This window comes from Octopus sinensis, unplaced genomic scaffold (genome assembly GCF_006345805.1).
Source record: "Octopus sinensis unplaced genomic scaffold, ASM634580v1 Contig10964, whole genome shotgun sequence".
Classification (NCBI taxonomy): domain Eukaryota; kingdom Metazoa; phylum Mollusca; class Cephalopoda; order Octopoda; family Octopodidae; genus Octopus; species Octopus sinensis.
Genome location: NW_021832231.1, coordinates 667,364 through 674,241, shown reverse-complemented (window position 1 = coordinate 674,241; position 6,878 = coordinate 667,364). Strand labels below are relative to the sequence as shown.

General features: G+C 36.8%; 1 pseudogene; it reads left to right on the top strand.

Annotated features, from left to right (window-relative positions):
• Window positions 1–1,107: 1,107 nt before the first annotated feature.
• On the top strand, window positions 1,108–6,303 carry LOC115228738 (annotated as a pseudogene).
• Window positions 6,304–6,878: the final 575 nt, after the last annotated feature.

Sequence of the window (6,878 nt, the reverse complement as noted above, 5' to 3'; positions counted from 1 at the left end):
CAGCTAACGAAACAGCTCACAATATCATAGCACGTTTAATTCGGGAACCACTAACATATAAGTACAACGCTCCTCTTTGCTTTCAATTCAGTTTCTTGAATAAAGTGCGAAATAGTATAAAGTGCGAAAAACAAATTAATTAATTACAGGTAGAAACGATAAATCACTTAATCGAGAAATAAGTAGAATATATAAAATTGACCGAATTAACAAACTGTAGCTAACCTCTCAAAAAGTAATTAATTAAATTCTGAATTCTTTTTCATTGTCAGTCTTCCCCTGAGATGTATTATTGGTCATATTTGTCATTTTAAATCAAAATGGAGTGAATCTTTTGTATTAAATCTAACTCATAAAAACTTCAAAAATCCCTTATTTGTCAGGCAACTTTAAATCAAAACAAAAAATTAAATTTAGAGAAACATTTTAGCACAACGCTGCAAAAAATTCAATTGGTGACTCACGAAAGAAACCTGTGTGAAAAACTTGATCAAAATATTGAGATTAAAAATTCAGTTTTTAAATATTGGCAACAGTCCAGGAATACAAATATTGCTAGTTTTTTGATAAGTCATGAGATCGAAAAAAGGGAAAAAGGGAATCCTGGGAAGATCAAGTCATATTTTATTGAAACCTGTGGAAAAGTATTTCACTATTTTTTTAAATAAAACAGAAATCATGAAAAGATAATAAATATATTTTTATCTGCAAAAATAGTTTCCGAAGGACATTTAAGATGTCTTCGAATGTATCTATTCAACAAGTTATTGACATAAAATTAAATAATTCGATTTTTATATCAATAGATGAATCAAATACTCGGAGTTCTCTTCTGGACTCTTTTTATGAATTAAAAAAATTGCACATGAAGTTTGCTAACAAATTGAGATTAAGAAAAAAAATTACAGTCTTAAAATCAAACCTCAGATTAAAATTAACTAGTTTCGACTCAGACATTAAACAACTCTCCAAAGAAATGAGGAATCAAATTTCTCATTTTTGAGACTAAATAATTTTATTCTTTAAAATGAATTCTTAATTATTATTAAATTTTTGCTTTGGACAAGCGGTTAAAGATGGCTCTTAAATTTTTCAATATTTCCGAGAATGTCAAGAATTTGCTTTCGAAATATTTTCCGACCCCTGGAGAGTATGATGGACAAAGACAGCCACGGGATCAAAATCTTTGAAAAAATAAATTTAGTCAGTAACCTCATAATTGGAGCAATTCATTTGAATGAAGAATATTTAGAAATTGAAGAAAAGAGTCGTAACAAATTTGATGACAGACAATTAAAAAGTGATGTTGCCTATTTCCTTATTAAAAAAGGAAATTAATTTCCAGCTGTTACGAGTGGATTAATAAGTCTTTATCACATAAATTTGTTGTAAATTTTTAATCTTTATTGAGGAAAAAATACACGGTTAAAAGGCACTTGAAATTGCATGTATGATAGACTGCAAAATTATAATCAAATTAGGTCAAGAGAAAAATCGTCATTAGCAGATAGCCAGAGTATTGCCTCTGACTATGGCTACTGCAAAATTAAAAATACAAATCCTGAAATAATAAATGACACAATATTTTCAAATAACACAATCTTAATAAATAAAATTCAAAAATAAGTCAAAATAAATCGTGATCCGAAGCAATAACATCGACCGTATTCCACGTAAGTTTACCTTCTGCGTCCTCAAAACATATCGGCATCTTCCCAGACTGAGTTTCACGAAATTTCGACTTTTCATTCAAGAACTATCAACTCTCAGACATCAGCAAATGCCTTTAACAGAAATTGGAGTATGTCCTTCTTATCTTTCCCAGCCGCAATATCAAATACTGATCTCCTGAACTACCAATACAGCCAATTGGAGTAGACTTTGTCCGCCATAAGCAAATCCTCCGTCTTTTTGGCCAACGACATGACTATTTCAATGTTTCCAGACTCAACAGCCCAATGTAGAGGAGTCATTTCCAACTTTCGAGTCAGGGACTACCCTATACCATATCTACTATATTGACATCCACTTCAGCGGACAGGAGTAATTGAACTGCGTCCAAGTGACCCATTTGACAGGCAATATGAAGAGCAGTTCGGTTTATTTTATTTTAATGTTCTTTTCGATACCCGCCACTAGAAGGGATTTGAGCATTCGCAGTTCCCAGCATAAGCAGCGTGATGGAATGTTGTATTTCCCAACTGTAGAATAATAATAGATTTATTGGTTACATTGTCGGTGTAAAAAACATATTGTTGGTTCTAATATTGATTTGGGAGAGGAGATCTTGGAATTTTTTACAGAATCAATAATGAACCACAAGATTTATTCATTTCAATTGACATCTTTATTTATTATTGAAAAAAAATAATTATAAATAAGAATATTAATGTTTAATTAACTAAAAGTTTTAGCCTATTAATTTCATAGCTAATAAATAAATAGCTAATTTAGGTCATTCACTAGAATCTGAACTCATTATCATTAGAACCAAGCTCCCCGTCCAAAACATAGAACTAATTAATCAGGTGATCCCCGCTTCTCTGAGGAGGGTCCTCATCTTTGCCCGGTGCTGCTTACTAATCCGGCACAATTTCTATGAGGGCGCGTGTGGTGGAGTTGTAGGGCCTGTAGGCTTATGGTTCCTTCCCAAGATTTCTTAAAATGAGGCGATGGATAGATGGATAGATCTCATTCGTTCCTTGTAGTGCTTTCCGAAATCTTTCTTGAGTTTTTTCGATTTTTTCGTGGTTTGTTTGACTGACAAACCTCCCCACAAGCATAACTAATGGAGGGTTCCATGTATTGCCGGTAGATTGATTGTCGTGTGAAGAAGCTGATCCATTTTTTGCATTTTCAGAGGAACACTTTAGGATGTTCAGTTTCTTCATGCAGTCCCCGCCACGCCTCGTTAAAATGGACGTCGTGGGTAGAGCCCTCAAGGCTGCAGGCTTTCCGTCACAACTTGAGCCTGTCGGATTGGACCGTGGTGACGGCAAACGCCCAGACGGAATGACAATCTTTCCTTTTCGGGGGCAAGTGCTCTGTCTGGGATGCTACGTGCATCGACTCTTTCTCTCCATCGGCAATCATGTCATCTGTCACTTCCCCCCAGGTCCGCTACGGAAAAGGCTGAGACGGCCAAAATCAAAAAATACCAAGAACTTGGACGCCGTTTTATATTCGTACCAATCGCTTTGGAGACATCGGGCGTCGCAGGGCCCTAACCTCGGCTTTCATCAGCGACATCGGGAGGAAATTGGCCCACAGGACGAAAGAGCCACGCGAGGTTTCGTGGCTATTGCAGCGGATATCCATCGCCATTCTCCGTGGCAACACACATGCGGTACTTTCCGCAGGAGGGTGCGAGCTTTAACCCCCCCAGAATTTCCCCTCTGTACATTCCTAACTTAATTTGTTTTCAAAATGAAAAAAACGGATATTCTTTCTGGGATGCACTATATTTTTTTGTTGGACGCGATTAACATAAATGATAATAGTAAATCATTTTTTGAGATAATAGTAAATCATAAGGAACATCGAGTACTCCACGGATATCATAAAGGGACGGATATCGAGGAATACTTTTAACACTCATTAGTCGTAGAGATTAGGGATCCCTTTGGCTGAACCAGTCTCAAACCAGTATCAATAAATCACATATTTTTTAAATATAGTATGTAGGACATTTAGGATCGAAATTAATAAATTTAATTTTTGTTATCTGCTATTTTATTTTTGGAATCTTTAATTAGAAACAAATAAAGATTTTTTGAATTATTAACATTATTAACATTATTTCTGAGTTATATAATCTATTTAAATGCAATATCCATTTTTTGACACTAAAAAACGAGAGGAGAACAGTGGAAGGATATTCAAGACCCAAAGGATGTAAGAGACATTAAACAAAGCTTTAATCGTCATTTGCACAACTCTCGCCTCAAGGACCGCAATATTGCTACCAAACGTGATTATTACATCTCTTTGGCTCACACGGTGTGCGACAAAATGGCTTCCCGGTGGATCAGAACGAGCCAACACCATCACAAACTGGATTCCAAGGTTTTCCTTGATCTTATTTTCCCAGAGAATTTATTATTTGTCCATTGAATTCTACGTCGGTCGTCTTTTGATAAATTCCATGATAAACGTTGGAATAGACGGGCAGTGCGAAGAAGCCGTTTATCAAGTATGTCCAACATGTTCTTATTTAACCAGCTGGGACTAGATTTGGAAGAATTAGAAAACATGGAACCTGAAATTGGTTTAGGAAATGGTGGACTGGGAAGACTGGCTGCCTGTTATCTTGACTCGATGGCTACTTTGGGCATTGCAGGCATGGGTTATGGACTGCGCTATGAATATGGCGTATTTACTCAAGTAATTTACGATACCGACCATGTCTAAATTTTATTTTAAATTAATTAAGAGAGAAGAGCTTGACAATTGGATAAAGTATAGCAATCCCTGGGAGAGGTGCATCCAGGAATATATCGTTCCTGTTAAGTTTTACGGAAAAACAATCAGAGTGGATGGACAAACACAGTGGATTGACACTGAAGTGATCTTTTTCTTAATAAGTAGGTTGTGTATGCAATTCCCTACGACACACCTGTCCCGGGATATGGGAATAACCACGTCATAACTATGCGTTTGTGGGCTGCCAAACCCTCAGCCGTATTATTTCTGGATTGCTGTAAGTTATTAGTTTTCGTCACTGTCTAGTCCACTCAGGAGATTACGGCAAAGCTATGAGAGACCCATACCTTTCTGAAAGCATAACACGTGTCCTCTATCCAAATGACGAGGTATTAATGTCCTTTATTTCAAGAGATTTAAAGATAAGGAACTCCGTCTCAAACAAGAGTACTTCCTGGCCTCAGCGACTCTCCAGGATATTATTCGGCGGTACAAGGACTCGAAAGAACCTAGGACTTCATTCGACCAGTTTCCAGAAAAGGCAATTGGTTATTATAAATTAGTAGGTGGCCATTCAAATGAACGATACGAGTCCATCCTTGGCTGTTCCTGAATTGATGAGACTGTTGGTGGACGTCGAAGGCCTTGATTGGTCTATTCTTGGGATATCTGCAAAAGAACGTTCGGATATACCAACCACACTATCCTTCCCGAGGCACTCGAGCGATGGCCACTAAAAATGTTGACTAAATTGTTGCCAGAATAATGCAGATAATCCATAAAATAAATCGCAAGCATTTACAGGTTGAATGTGCAGTGATTTTGCAAGGCGGTCTCTGAGTTTTTGGCCCAATGACGAGGATGTCTTGGAGAGAATGAGTCTGATTGAGGAGGATCGTAACAAACGTGTCAACATGGCCAATCTTTGCATAGTGGGGTCACATTCCGTCAACGGAGTCGCCAAACTTCATTCAAATTAGTAAAAACTGACGTGTATAATATTTTGTATAATCACAAGATTTCCTGATTTTATAAAATGACTCCTGCCAGTTTCAAAACAAAACCAACGGAATCACTCCCAGGAGATGGCTAGTCTACTGCAATCCATCTTTGACAGATTTTATTCGCCGTGTACGTTTTAAGTATTACTTTTAGCAAATTGGCGACGGATTCATAACAGATTTGCGTGAGTTGAACAAACTGAGGCCACTTGTGTCAGATCGACAGATTATTGACGAGATTTGTTTGATAAAACAGGTTGTGGTTTCAGTATGTCATAGAGTAATAAAAAAATTCGCTTTGTATGTTAAAAAAGTGTTTGGATTCTTGATTGACCCCTCGACCATGTTTGGATTGCATATCAAACCAGTTCAAGAAAGTAAACGACACCTTCTGAGCTGCCTTCATATAATAACGCTCTACAACCGCCTCAAACGGGTCAAGGCTGGTTTGGATGACTACACTGTCGTCCCAGGACGTCATAATTGGGGGGAAGGCTCCTCCCGGCTACAGAATTGCAAAACTCATCATAAAATTGATATGCATGTGGCTGCTGTGGTGAACAGTGATCCGGAGACCAATAAAGACCTGAGGGTGTTTGTCCTCCGGATTATAAAATGTCGTTTGCAGAGAAAATGGTCCCTGCAGCTGATTTGAGTGAACAACTCTCACTCGCAGGAACTGAAGCGTCTGGAACTGGAAACATGAAATTTATGGTTGGTCAGTTGATTTATTGCCAGTTGAACGGGGCTGTCACTCTGGGACGTTTGATGGGCCTAATGTAGAAATGGCCGAACAGGTTGGGATGGAAAATATTTTATATTCGGAATGACAATCCACGAAGTTAAGGAAAATTACACTTCTGGGTATATTTGTAAGTAAAGAAGTGTAGATACAATCGTCGTTTTTATTATCCAAGGAGTCCTCATTAATGAATGTATTGAACAAATAAGAGGCGGATTTTTCAGCAGGGAGGAGCCTAATTTATTCTGCGAAATATGTCAAACTATGCTCTCTGATGATCCTTTCATGGTCATGAGGAACTATGATGATTATATTCAGATTTCTAGTTATCTTTATGGGTCGTGTTCAAAAAAAGTCAGAATGTATAAAGATGAATATATTGCTCTGGATTTATTAAAGATCCTCAAGATCCTAATAAACCACTTTGTCTTCAATGTGGTACAATTTTTTCGAATGAGGCAATGAAACCGTCTCGTTTGATTGAACATTTAAAGCGAAAAACATCATAATTCAATTGGAAAAAAGCCAGACTTTTTTTAGAATTAAAAAAGAATTTGAAAATAAAAACACCTTACCGTCAATCTTTAATAAAAATATATCTCAAAATGTCTCTGGATTATCTTATTCATATAAAGTTGCAGAGATTAATCGCAAAAAATGGTATATTATTTAATTTATAGGTAATGCCCATTCGATTGCAGAAAATGTTCATC